The 14,222-nt window shown below is 44.4% G+C and overlaps 1 pseudogene; it reads left to right on the top strand.

Moving 5' to 3' along the window:
• The first annotated feature begins 640 nt into the window (after nucleotides 1-640).
• Nucleotides 641-7,113, top strand: LOC115075630 (annotated as a pseudogene).
• The last annotated feature ends 7,109 nt before the right edge of the window (nucleotides 7,114-14,222 follow it).

Genomic DNA, 14,222 nt, shown 5'->3' with positions numbered 1-14,222 from the left:
TCCTTCACTGATTTACAGGCCGTTCTTTCTAAACTTCCCTCTATTTCTCGCGGTGCTCACGCCTGGATCCTTAAACAGGAAAGTCTTACCATGGGCGTACAACTCGCAGTTGGCGATATTAAAGCTCTTTTTGCCCAAACTCCTGGCCTTAACCAATCGGCAGTGTGGTCTGCTGCTCAACGTTCAGATGTCTTATCAACCCACCAGCATGATGGTGACTCTTTTGACCCTCATCGTACTGCTACATGGGAAGCTTTGCGCCATCTTTTTCCGCAACGGTGTGATTTCACTAAACTTACTTCAGCTCGTTGGGATCCTAAGCTTACTCTTTTTGATACGTTTTTGCATAATTTTCAGGAAATGTTCACTCAAGAGACGGGAGGTCCTTATTCAGACCCCAATTCTCTTCCAATGTTTTGTCACATGTTTGTCCAAACTTTACCTGTCACCATTCGAAAGGCATTGAGCAATGTAGTTGCTTTGGAAACCATGCCTTGGAGTCAAATGCATGGTAACATATTACACCATGTTCAGAAATTTCTTGAAGCTCGCGATAAGTCCCAGGACGATCTTGTCAGAACCCAAACTAAGGCTAGTGCACTTTTTATCCAGGATCGCGAGATTGCAAATGCTCCTCCCAATGACATTCAAGAGTCCGATTCGTGTTTCTTTCAGGCACCTAGTTCTCGGCCCCCATTTCAAGGTCATTTTCAAGGCCAAAGAGGACGTTCTTCCCAGAGACGCCCATCCCAGCCTTGGAATCGCGACCAACGACCACGAGATTGGCCGCGCCAAGACTATGCCCCAGATTGGCCAACCCCCCAGAGAAGAAATCCAGGTCAACAGTGTTACCAGTGTGGTCAATTTGGTCATTATGCTAGAGATTGCCATGCTATATCTTCACTGCCTCAGTATCCCACTGAGCACCAACGGGGTACCTCACAACCCCCCACTTTCAACCCCCGTTCATGGACAGGTCCACGAAATCAGTATCCTCCACAATGACGCCAAGAGTCATCGACTGTTGTTGCACCTCTATCTGTTCCTGCCGACTCTACGGAGCCAACCATTGAGCTCCTCCTGAATGATAAACATCCAGTACGATTCCTTGTCGATACTGGAGCCTCCATCTCAGTTCTCCGTTCGTTACCACCATCTGTCTCTTTGTCCCCCGAAGCTCAGTCTGTTGTAGGTCTTTCAGGTATATCTAGGGTATTGCGTAAAACTAGTCCCTGCACCTTACAACTCGGAGATCACCGCTGCACAGGTTCATTCGTATTTGCACCTCACTGTCCTGTCAACCTGCTAGGTCGTGATCTCTTATCCGAATTCCAGATTCAGATAGATTTTTCTCGTCGCCAGCCATCCCTCCTTATGGCTGTGCTTGACCAATTCGATGCTCGTAGGTCTTTTGCTTTAGATTCATTGCCCAATGATTTGTGGTCCACAGAAGGAAATGAATTTGGCCTTTCTAAATCTGCCCAACCCCACCTTATTCGTCTCAAAGATCCATCACGTGGTCCTTACCAAGAGCAGTATCCCCTCCCTGATGATGCTCGTTCTTCTATTGCACAAGAGGTTGCTTCATTAGTAGCTGCGGGTGTTTTGGAACCCAGCTCTTCTCCTTTTAATACTCCCCTTTTCCCGGTTCGTAAGCGAGATGGACGTTGGTGTTTAGTCCAAGACCTTAGATTGTTGAATGACCTTACTATCCCCATATTCCCAAATGTTCCTAATCCTGTTACTTTACTTAATTCTACGCCCATTCATCTTTTTAAGACATGTATTGATCTCTCCAATGCCTTTTTCTGTATTCCTCTCCATCCTGATTGTCGACCCCTTACTTCTTTTCAGCTTGGTCCTCGTAGCTTCCAATGGACGAGACTTCCACAAGGATTTCGTGATAGCCCTACTATATTCAGTACTCAATTACACCGTGATCTAGAGTTGTTTGAAGCCACTTTACCCGAGGATGCAAGTTTATGCCTGTACGTTGATGATCTGTTACTCACCGCCACTACTGAAGATTTATGTATCCAGCTGTCCATTGATCTTTTGAATAGGTTATACCACCTTGGTTACAAGGTTAACCATAAGAAATTTCTTTTAGCACAAACTTCGGTTTCCTTTCTTGGCATACATTTAGGAAACGGTGTTCGTTCCATCAATGATGATTTGGTCCGATCTCTGATGGCTCTTCCTGTTCCACCCACCACAGTGACCCAGACTCGTGCAGTCTTAGGTTTACTCAACTTCTGCCGTCTATGGATTCCGGCTTTTAGTGAAAAGGCTCTTTTCTTGTATGCCCATACTCAGGGCTCCGTCAAAGGTTCTCACCCTGTTTCTCTCACAGATCTTGAGACATCCCGTTTAAAAGCTCTCGTTGCAGAAGCCTTACAGGCTAACACCTTACTTGCTTATCAGCATTCGCAACCTTTACATTTGTGGGTAGTTGCAGGCACCCACACCTGGTCAGCTGTTGGTACACAGGACCAGTTGGAAGCTGTTATTTTCCTTTCTGGCAAATTTTCCCCTGTTGAGCTTGGTATGACAACTTGCGAGAGGGGAATAGTCGCTTGCGCCACTGCCCGTGAAAAACTGAACCATTACATTCCCTATGCTATGGTGGTTCTTCACACCCGTCATGACGTCAATTTTCTTCTTTCACCTTCCCACATGTCTTTAACGGCTTCTCGTACTGGTAAATACCAGGCCATCCTTATGTCATCGGCTACTTCGCTACAACCTTGGGGTAAAGCTGTACCTGCCCCTGCTGTTTCCTTAGATAGAATTCTGTCTACTATCAGATCTCCAGATGCCTTGTCGCATGATTGCACTCGTCAGCTTCCTGAAATGGATGACTTACCTCTGTCTGCTATTCCGCTGGACGAGGGAGAATTTTGGTTCACTGACGCTGGAGGTACTCTCCTTACCTCCACTGGCTTTGCTGCCCTTCGGCTTCTACCATTTACGGACACTGTAGTTGAAAAACACGTGTTCTCTCTACCCCCTGACACTGGTGTGCAGGAGGGTGAACTCATTGCCGTCACATGGGTTCTAGACTACGTGCTAGAACACCGCTCTCCTCTTGTTTCTTTGACTATCTATACTGATTCCCATTATGTGTTCTCGTCGGTACATCAACATCGTCATAAATGGAAAAAAAGAGGGATGACTACGAGTACTGGAGCTACTCTCAATAGTATACACATTTGGCAGAAATTGTTTACATCCCTTGAAGAATTTGGTGTAAGAGGCGAACAAGTCGCCATTACTTGGGTGAAAGGTCATCAGAAACCCTCCTCATCTTGGGAAGCTTATGGTAACCACCTGGTTGATAACGAACTTCAAGATTTGAAACCACAATGATGTAACGAGTCGCCTGACCCGGATAGCGTTATGGTGACGACTCGCTCACAGGCTAAGGCACGTGATACTATACGGATTGAGGAAGACACCCCTCCATGGCATCAAGAGAAAGATGTCCCCTCACCCATTCAGACTGCCTACAAGCTTCAACAAGACGCTACAGAAGCTGAGATACAAGCATGGTTATATGCTGGAGCTACACCTATTAGTCACCCCGGTGAAGATTGCTTTTTGTATACCCATCCCTCAGGGAAACCTTGTTTGCCCTTGATGGCTGCTAGAACCATGGCTACTAGCCTACATCTACCTGCTCATAGGCCAGCCACCCAGCTTATTGAAGACTTATCTGTATGGTGGAATCCTAAAATTTGAACCATATGCCACGAAACAGTTCAGTTGTGTCACATTTGTACTGGTAATATTCCTCGCAGAGGTCCTTCAGTTATCTCTGGTCACATTCCGAGACCTCAAGGTCCCGGTATTGAATGGCATTGCGATTTTACCGATATGGGAATTAGAGAACAGCGCCTGAGATATCTTTTAGTCTGCGTGGATAGATATTCCCATTGGATTGAAGCCTTCCCTTGCAAAAGTGAGTCCAGTGATGTCATGGCACATGCGTTATGTCAGGAACTCATACCTAGACATGGATTCCCTCACTGCATTGTCACCGATAACGGTACTCACTTCGTCAATAGATTGGTGGACAACATTATGCAAATGCTAGGATGCCACCATCGTCGTGTGGCTGTCTATAGGCCTCAGAGCAATGGTCTTGTCGAACGGTACAATGGTCTGTTGAAAACTCGTTTACGGTTACTTATGGCACAGACGCAAGGCTCCTGGCTGAACTGTCTGCCATGGGCCTTACTTTATCTGCGGAATGCTCCCATCACCAACTTACGTTTATCTCCGTTTCAGCTACAAACTGGAAGGTTTATGCCTTGGGTTACCCCTAGCACTGCTATGGTGGATCGTCTCCCCAGATATTGGAAGAATTTATGTGCTGCACTAACCTATGTTCATTCTTTTGCAGGATTCCCCAATGATCGGTCCGGAGATGATGAGTGCACCCCTCCCGTGAAAGTCGGTGATCTAGTGTGGAGAAAGAACTATACACATAAGAGCTGGAAGGACCCCATGTACGTGGGACCCTTCCCTGTTACTGCCGTCACTCCTACTGCTGTTAAACTTGACAAAGATACGGTGTGGACTCATCTTAAAGACATACGTCCACAGCCCACGTTGCCAGATATGGACTGCCGTACAGATACTTAAGGACAATTACCCTCATTTAAGGACTTGACCAATATGTTTCAAATTTTCCAAGGACTCCTTTTTCTTTAGCTTTGATACTTAGATGTGCATTATTGCTGTCTTGTTTATCATCTTTGTTACTATTAGTTTGCTTTTGTATTTTCAGTTTGGTATTCACTTTTTGCATTAACATGTTTATTCTTTTTTGTGTATTATCCTTTTGGAATGGCATACTCCCTGTATGCACCACTGACCCGAATTGTAATGCTTGCATCACAGTAACTATAGATGGTACGACTAAAACTTCCACTCTGCTATACAAATCCCATTATGATTGTCAAGGGACAGTTACTTACTGTTCTCATAATTCCACACGATACAGCGTATGTACCGTGCAGACAACTATTATCTGTTTTGACCCTACTGAAGCCCCTGCCCAACAATGGCTACAAGTTCACAAAGGAGGATCGTCCCAAGGACCACTCCTGACATCTGTTCCCCTGTCCCCTATTGACAAGCCTACCTCCCTTATTTTTGAAGTATGTTCCTTGATCTCAAACTGGGATTTTCTTCGGACTTGTGGAAGTTTTTTAGAAGGGCACCGTACTTACATGCACAATCATAAGTACATATGTCCGAAACAATGGCCCCGCACATACAAGGACAAGGGACGCTGCACCTCCACTGTAGCGGATTCCTACTGTGGTTACTGGACTTGTGTAGCCTTTGCTTCATGGGATACCACTTATAAGTCTGCTTCCTTGACATTAGTACCAAGTTTGTCCAACTGTGCCTTAAATACTTGTAATAAGGTTAACTTTACCCTTATCAAGCCATCTGAATTTCTCTACAAATGGGGTAACGTTTTCGGTATCCGAATTCAAGCCTCAGGAGTAGATCCTGGAGGATTCTTCTATATTCAGAAGGTTATAACTTGCAGGAGTCCATTAGATCATTCTGCCATTTTTAAAGAATTTTATCAGCATGTTACTGAACCCTTTCCTATATCCCAAACTGCACGAAATTTGTTTGTTGATCTTGCTAACGCCATTACTACCTCACTTAATGTTTCCAATTGTTATGTTTGTGGTGGTACAGATATGGGAGATAACTGGCCATGGGAAGCTAAGGAATGGAATTGGTCCATGCCCTATAATGCTTCCTCTCTTGTTCTACCCCCACGATTTAACAAAGCCCGATGGATATTGGCTCACTCTATAATACCTACCTGGTGTATTCATAGGCCTTATACCATGGATCATGTCACAGCTGTAGGTAATTCTTCTTGCATGTCTCAGACTACCCTTAACTACACCTCCTCTACCACTATCCTGTACACTCATTGGCCTAACTTGTCTATGATCCCAAACCTAATTCTTTGGACTACTGAGCCCCTTCTTTCGATAGGTACCCGCAAGATCCCTACCCTTTGGCCTGCCCCACAAGGTTTATACTGGATATGTGGACGATATGCACATGCCTCTTTACCTACTGATTGGTTTGGAACCTGTACCGTGGGTACTATACGCCCCTCGTTTTTCTTAATCCCCCTATGAATGGGTCAACAACTAGGGATGCCCGTGTATAGTACATACTCAGATGTGCGTAAGAAGAGAAACCTTAGTATAGGTAACTGGAAAGATGATGAATGGCCTCCTGAACGTATTATAGCATATTATGATCCAGCCTCCTGGGCTCAGGATGGCTCTTGGGGTTATAGAACTCCAATTTATATGTTGAATCGTATTATAAGATTGCAAGCTGTTGTTGAAATAATTACTAATGAAACTGCTAAAGCACTGAGAATATTAGCCACTCAGCAAAAGGGTTTTCGGAATGCTATTTATCAGAATCGTCTTGCATTAGATTACATATTAGCTGCAGAAGGAGGTTTATGTGGTAAATTTAACCTCAGTAACTGTTGTCTTCAAATAGACGACAAGGGTGAAGTGATTGAGGAAATCACTCGGAACATGATGTCTATAGCACATGTACCGGTGCAAACCTGGAAAGGACTTGATGTCAGTGATCCATTTGGATCCCTTGGCTCATGGTTTTCTAGTTTAGGTTCAGGATTCAAAATTCTAATTGGCTCCATGTGTACAATTGCCTTACTTGGGCTAGTTGTTTGTCTCTGCTTACCATGTCTCTGTATCTGCCTACGAAGATGCCGTGATCAAGTTTCTGAAATGCTGGTGACACAGACTAGCACCCGGATCATGCTTAATCAAGCTGAAACCTTGAACCTGATGCTTCTGGATTCTCATGCTGACACTGCATCATTCCCCACCACCTGTAATGACTATCTGTGAAAAATGAGCATATCGGTACGAAGACGGGTAATGTCTATCGCCAGTAAGGATTAGCCTTAACTAGGCTGGGCAGCCTAAGACATGGCGATATGCGACGCAGATAGGTATGAAGGGTTCTTAGCTAATCACCCTTCACAGGGGGATATATAGAATAGTGCACTGCATATATCCTGCACATATGTAGTTATAGCACTGTGAAGCACTAGGATCATTGAATGTGCCAGAAAATCATCCAGCACAGATGACATCATTCCTGGAAGGATGGAACTAAGTTTGTTATTCTAACTGATAAGAAGAGGCCTGTGGCCTATAAGTAAGAGCAAGCTAAAGTACACATGTTAACATATATATTGATTGGTTATTAAAGGTAAAGGGTGTGGATTATGCAGATGACTGATAACAGCAGACCCCAGACCCTTTATAAGCTGATGCACACATCTTGAAGCTCTGAGCAGATTTTGAACAGACTGTACACCTTTGCTTGTACTATTTTCTTTCTGTATATTCTGCTCCATAGAGGAAACTTTCCGCATTCCTCTATTAATTACTTTTATTAATAAACCTCTTTCTTTATTACCGTCTGAGGCTGGTATTCATTCTGTAATTAGATGGAGGGGAAGCCCCTCTTTTAACAGATGTTAAAATCCCGGCACAGGAATGGGCAATGAATATGGGATTGGCAGAGGCATGGGATGTAGGTGGCGAGCCTGTAGATATTGTAAAGAAGCTACAAGAGGTCCCAGTAATTAAAGGGAAAGAACTAGGGACAGTAGGAAGATGTGGTTGAAGAAAAGTTCAGGGTCCTCCTGTGGGAACTTGGAGCCGCACTGTGCACTGATGAGTGGCGCAGGATCTTTCCCGTTGATAGTTACGGGAAATGAAGTATGTGTACTGTAAATAAAGCTATATTTTCATTATTGTATCATAGTGTGTGTTTAGTTCTGTGTGAGGTCTGCCTAAGAAAGAACAAAAGAAGGGCAGAAAAGAATCTGAAGGGGCAGAGGTGAAAGCCCTAGCAGAAATTCCCAGTTGGGAAGATGTAACCTACTCACTGCTGGTCAATGAGTGGGGGTGTAATATGGGGTTATGTGAAAATTGTGATAGGAAACTGGGCATAGAACCCCACAAGATGATGGATATTTTTCAACGAGTTCCTATAGTTGCAGGGAAAGAACTAGCATGCATTGCCTGGCGAGGATGGATATTTCTTACTGGACATAGGAAAGCTCACTTAAGGGTTAATGAGTTGCAGTAGCAACTAGCCGCAGCCCAAGAAGAATAAGAGATATTAAGGCAGCATAGAGTGGTGTTGCAATGTCAATTGCAGCTTTGTAAAGATAAAGCGGATATGTAATCAGTGGTGGCAGAGAGGGCGGCCGTACAGGTAATACAAATACAGCGTGGCGCAGTGAGCCGGGTTACGTAGGAAATGAAAGGAAATTAGTATAGCGACTTCCTGGATATCCCGGGATGGGAGAATAAATCATATAAAATGCTATATGAAAACTGAAAATCAATGGTGAAAGTTTTATATGAGCCTTTAATTTATGTCTGTGTATTCCTTGATCTTTTACTGTGAAGGGCTGATTTGTTTATGTTGGGAACGTCTAGCTTGTGTTAAGAATTTTTCTTGTAATTTGCAGAAAGCAGGATAGTGCATAAGAAAATCTATTGAGTATAGAATATTCTGTGTGTGTGTGTGTTTAACTTTAGCATTATGTGGCAACAGAAGGTGTCGTTTGTTAAGAATCACAAAGACACTAAACTAGAATTAAAAGCAGTAGATTAGCACAAGAACAGATTCTGAAGCGGTAGTTTGTTTTACGCTCCCATTACTGGACTCTAGCATAGTTACTATAGAACAAATTAATTTCTAGTGTTAAGTTTAGATACTAATTTGCTGGAGAGTGCACTTTCTGGTGTTGAAGTTTAGAACTTGATGGCAGTTAAGGTTTAACGGCAGAGATAATTACCAGAGAGAGGAGGGGGTCGACGAGCGAGAAAGAAAAAAAAGGAGAGGTTGAGTCCGCATGGGTGAATGAAGAGAATGTGGGGGTTTTTCCCAAAAAAAAGGACAAACATAAAGAAAACATTAAGTTTCGTTTGTTTAAACTGAGCATTATTGGAAGTTAGTTGATGGTGTGCGTATGTGAATCAAATATAGAGTTGTGGTATGTTAATTAAACGGAAGGAAGATTCCTTGGCGTTCAATCACTAGTGGGGTTTGGTCAAAGGTTTAGTACTCACACCAGTACATTTACTCCCTAGGTTTTTTCTTTTTTTTCTTGCAAACAATGTTTTGCTGTTTCTCAGAAGTAAGAGTTTTGTTGTTTTGTTTTTTCCATCAATGAGGGCAGAGATATCTTTGTAGCTCAGAGTTTCTGCTGACTGAATTTATTCTCCAAGGTTAAAAACTAAAATTGGTATTATTCCACAGTGGGCAAAGAAGGAAGCTGTCCCTGCTATGACCGAGGCCAAGTCAGAGCACCTTGTAGTAGCGCCTCCTTGAGGTTTAACAGAAATACAAAATAATTTTACTTTAATCATTCTTATAATAATTTTGTTGTATGCCAGATTTTATTTTTTCCAGGTCGACGGCCTTCCTGCTATGAGCAGTATGAGACTGATTTAATTGAGAAGCTAAAAATTGCTAGTACTCAGAATGAAGCTTTAAAGTCTGAAATTAGCCATCTAAACAGTTACTTGATAAAGAAGAAGAGTTAGAAATCCTTTGGGAACACCGTAAACCCAAATCCTCCTCTGATTATAAGAATGAAAAAGAAGGTAATACAAAGACCACTGTGAACAGAGGAGCAAATGATCCAGAAGAGGGGGTAGTGAGAATTTCGCCACTGCATGCATCTGTGACAGGATGTTAAAGGGAAGGCCTGTATTTAGTTAGAAGTTTCGTGGCATTTGTTATCGATGCAGGAGAAAAGGACATACAGCAAAAAATTGTACAAACCCCTGGATTTTACATTCAGTATTTACCTTCCCTTCCCAGCAGGCCCGCAGATTAAGTTGGGGGTGGCTGACCCCAGTCCTTCTACTATGTGGCACACCCAATACTTACTTAAACAATGGGGTATGTGGCCTCAGCTGATAACCTAATGAAAAGCTTGTAATATTTTAATTGTACAGCTATAGGTTTAGCAAAACGATTTTACAGAAGCAGGGAGAGATTTGTCTCGTACATTTTTTTTTTCCTTTCTGCTTTCTCCCATCTATCCCACATGACTAAACTTGAAGGAATGTAAACAATTCTGGTTTCCGTGATTAAGCAATTAGAATCTTTTAGTTAGAAGATAATCAAAGTAGTGAAACCAGTGATGTGGAGGTCAATGGGCAGCCTGGCATAGCTGTCACAACAGGGCAGTTGTGGCTTCAAAGGCTGCAGCCACCATTTATTTTGTTTATGAATGTCAATCCTGAGGTGCACATGTGCACATTGTGATATGGTACATGTATATGGTATGTGAATATTAGTACAGTATGTTACGCCTTGGCCATCATGTCCCCACTAACAGTACGAACTGTTTAGTGACAGTACAACTACTGATGGAACATCAGCAGAGCTCAGCCTTGGTGTCTACGTAACACCTTGCATCCAATGCTTACCAGATACCTGTTTCATGCCAGATATGGGACACATTATCTGATGGAGTTAGTGAACAACATAGTGCGCATGTGAAGCAAGGAAATAGCCACCTGGCCATGCATGCTCATGGTACGAGCACATACATAGGCCGTCTGACTGTTCATGATTTAGATGTCCCCTGTTGGGACACCCAGCCACCATTTCATGGAGGCCTTAAACGCTCCTGTCATCACATGTCACTTGTAGAAACTAGCAGCAGTGCTGTCTGCACGGAGCTGCCACAGGGGAGTACACACCCACATGTAACTTTTTCCGCACAAAAGGTGATGGCCTGACTGTTGGCAGCCACCTCGCAGAAAGGCTTTCACCAGCAGCACAACTGATCGGCCAAATTGCCAAGGGGAGGATGCATGCATGTGTACAGTGCTGTATTGTGTGATAGATGAGCATTACTGAGGAGTGAACCCTCACAAGTGGACTGACAGGTGGATGTGACAGTGATGCAGTCCCCATCAATGTAGTGGCAGGTGCCCTTCAAATGTCTATAAGGTTCAGAAAGTAGCAGCCTGCAATCTAGACAAACATGGAGATCTGTGTACTGTCAGGACTGTAACAGAGTGCCTCTTCACCCAGGCCCTCGGCCTGTGCAACCGCACACAAATTGCAGTTGGTTCAATAGCACAGAAAGCATGCTGTGTACTGTGGAAGCACCTCCGACCAGGCATTTGTACCCCTACGGCACGCTTCTGGTGAGCCGACACACAGTCATTCACACTCCTCCAAACAGAGCCCATCATAACCGTGTTGGCTCTACCAACGCCATCATCATAGCTGCCTTACAGCAGAGTATGAGACAAACTATTGTCCACTGGTAATCCATCACTAATGACAGATGATCACACAGCCTTCCAGCACATGTCCTGACGTCCAAATGAAGGACTTTCGTACACATATGTGAATGTGTCCCTAGAGCATACACCTTTCGCTGATCCCGCATTACCCATGTGTCGTCCATATGGAGGTGGCAGAACACAAGAGGAGGCTGCACAGGGTGGAATGTATGTATGAAGGGGGCTGTATATAGGGCTATGCAGGTATACAGCCCACTCCCCTTTCCTAAAATGTGTAGTACTCCTGTGCGGCACCAAATAAGGGGTGGTATAGGAAGAATAGGTGATCAATGAGTGGGAACAATGAATGTGTGCTAGGTGTCTGGATCAGTAGGTACCAGCCTTTCAGCACACAACATATGGGCAACATATTCCAGAGCTCTTTGGAACAGCTGCACATGGATGGGTGTCAGTGACAATCCACTAGCTGACACACATAACTGTATAGCAACAGTTGCTTCCATGCTTGCTACTTGCAGTGATGAGAATGCCAGGGGTTCAGACAGGGTGCCAAATTAATGTCTTGAACTTTCACAATATTGGAACCATTTGTGGGTGATAAGGTATGTTGGATTAACTGCACTGTCACCCTCATACTGTACAGTACAATGGTATGCTGGCCTGGAAGGTGAACAGTTGGGATGATGTTTGGTCTGCACTCTGACCAGACCCCTATCTCCACCCAGTCCGCCCACAATATATGGAAGGCCATCCCACACAGCTTCTGTAAATGCCACATGCCGATTTACACATAGAGCCTTCATGTACTGTACCATATAAGGGTGCAACCTTCAGGCAGCAGGCCACATGCCTGCACCCGGAGATGTCCTCCACAAGGGATATCAGGAGGGCCAAAGTAGCCATGAGCCCCTGCCATTCCCCGGCTACAGTGAGGTAATACCTGCCACTTGGCCAAGCACATGTGTATCCTTAACAATTGTGCCCCATGCAGCGCCACAGTTCTGTGGTCCAGGAGCTCCATTAGCTGGATGTGCAGACGTTAAACAGGCTGAACGCTACATGCTGTATTCTCGGACATGGCAACCTGTCCTTCAGGAGGTGGAATGTGTCAGGAAAGCAAGCTGTGCCTAAGGGTGCTGACAAACAGCATTGCAGTGTTCAGTGTTGCACCTGTCCTGTGAACCACTCCAGGCCACACAGTGGGCTGGACATCTAGACAACACCTTACAGCATGTATGGCAAGAGGTAGAAGGCTCTGAGATTCTGGATGTCCACTTACACTGGCAGACCATCTGTCAGGGATTGTGTCCTCCACGGCCGCACAAACCTACACATAATGGAGTACAGAAGTGTGGGACACCTGGTGATATATACAGCCTCACACGTTGGGACTATGGCAATGCCTGACAGCCTATATGTGGACAAGACCCCTTTAGCTCACTGCCCAACTATGTATTCCACAGGAGCTGCCAGACAGTGGTTTTCCCAGTCAGTCCTAACTGAGCTGTGTGCAACAATAGAGGGAATATGGGCCAGATATGGGCCTACATGTCCCTCCGAATGAGATAGATGCACCCATATCACTCCGTTGGGAGGGTATTCGTCCCATTCACATGAGGTCCCTCAAGAAAGGCTTGCAGGTACAGGAGCCTCAAGACAGAGTATGTAGAAGAACAGGGTTGAGGTGGGTATATTATGTGATGATGGTACAGGTCATACAGTATGTGCAAACACTAATATTCTGCTGATACTGATGTCTGAGCAACATTGGTTACCTGTAACCTTTTGAACAGCACACCTGTATGGAGGAAACTCCACCGGGGTTCTGCAGCATGTTAATGTTAGTTGTTCTGTTAATAGTCATTACTGTATACCTAATATTTTTCAACACTGACAGATTCCTGTCAGTGGACTGCACTGGTTGTCCAAACAACATGCACTATCAACATGTCAGTAAACCTTGGAGAGTGGCTTGTATATCTGTGTCTGGTGAGGTAATATATGTGAAGACTATAGGACTGTGGACCACACAGTGTTGCCCATCACACAGTGTTCACATGTTGGACATGGCAAACATTATAAAGGGTGCATGCACACCCCACAGCTGGGAGACGGCACCGGGGGGATGGATGTCATAATGGATGGTCACCACTTCTTCAACCTTTGCCCTTTTCTGCCCATCCAATTAATATACTGGTAGTTAACAATGACTGCACACCAGCAGTCACCACATCTGTGTGCACATGGACACCATATTGACACACTTAAGGCCGGTTGAACATGCTTTACACGGGTTGCACCATGTAAACGGGTATGACACATTAGCATTAATGTATTAACTTCTCCGTACAACTAGCAACAGCCTAGTAATCCATAAAGTCAAGAGGCCGCCAATGAAGAGTGGGTGACTCGCCAGAATGATGGCTATTGACACAATACCCTTATTAAATAAACATACACATGCTTACTGTGACTCCTACATCGCTCTAAGCTTCAACAGCAAGAGGTAATGGAAAAAAGGATTTGCACTCACAAAGAGGGGAGTAGCTGGCTTGTTACGGCGGTTACTACCCCAAACCAAATATGCCTGATACTTCACTTTCAATGCATATACAGCATAGCTCTCTGCTTCAATGACAGGGGAGAAGAATAACTGATACTTCACACATCCAGCAGAGCTCTCTGCTACAACGGCAAGGGAGAAGAAAAAGGGTTCGCACTCAAAACGCGGGGAGTAGCTGGCTTGTTACGGCGGTTACTACCCCAAACCAAATGTGCCTGATACTTCACTTTCCATGCATATCCAGCATGGTTCTCTGCTTCATCGGCATGGGA

Source organism: Rhinatrema bivittatum, chromosome 14, assembly GCF_901001135.1.
Source record: "Rhinatrema bivittatum chromosome 14, aRhiBiv1.1, whole genome shotgun sequence".
NCBI lineage: Eukaryota > Metazoa > Chordata > Amphibia > Gymnophiona > Rhinatrematidae > Rhinatrema > Rhinatrema bivittatum.
Note: the sequence above shows the minus strand (reverse complement) of the source record. Positions and strands in the feature narration are given on the sequence as shown.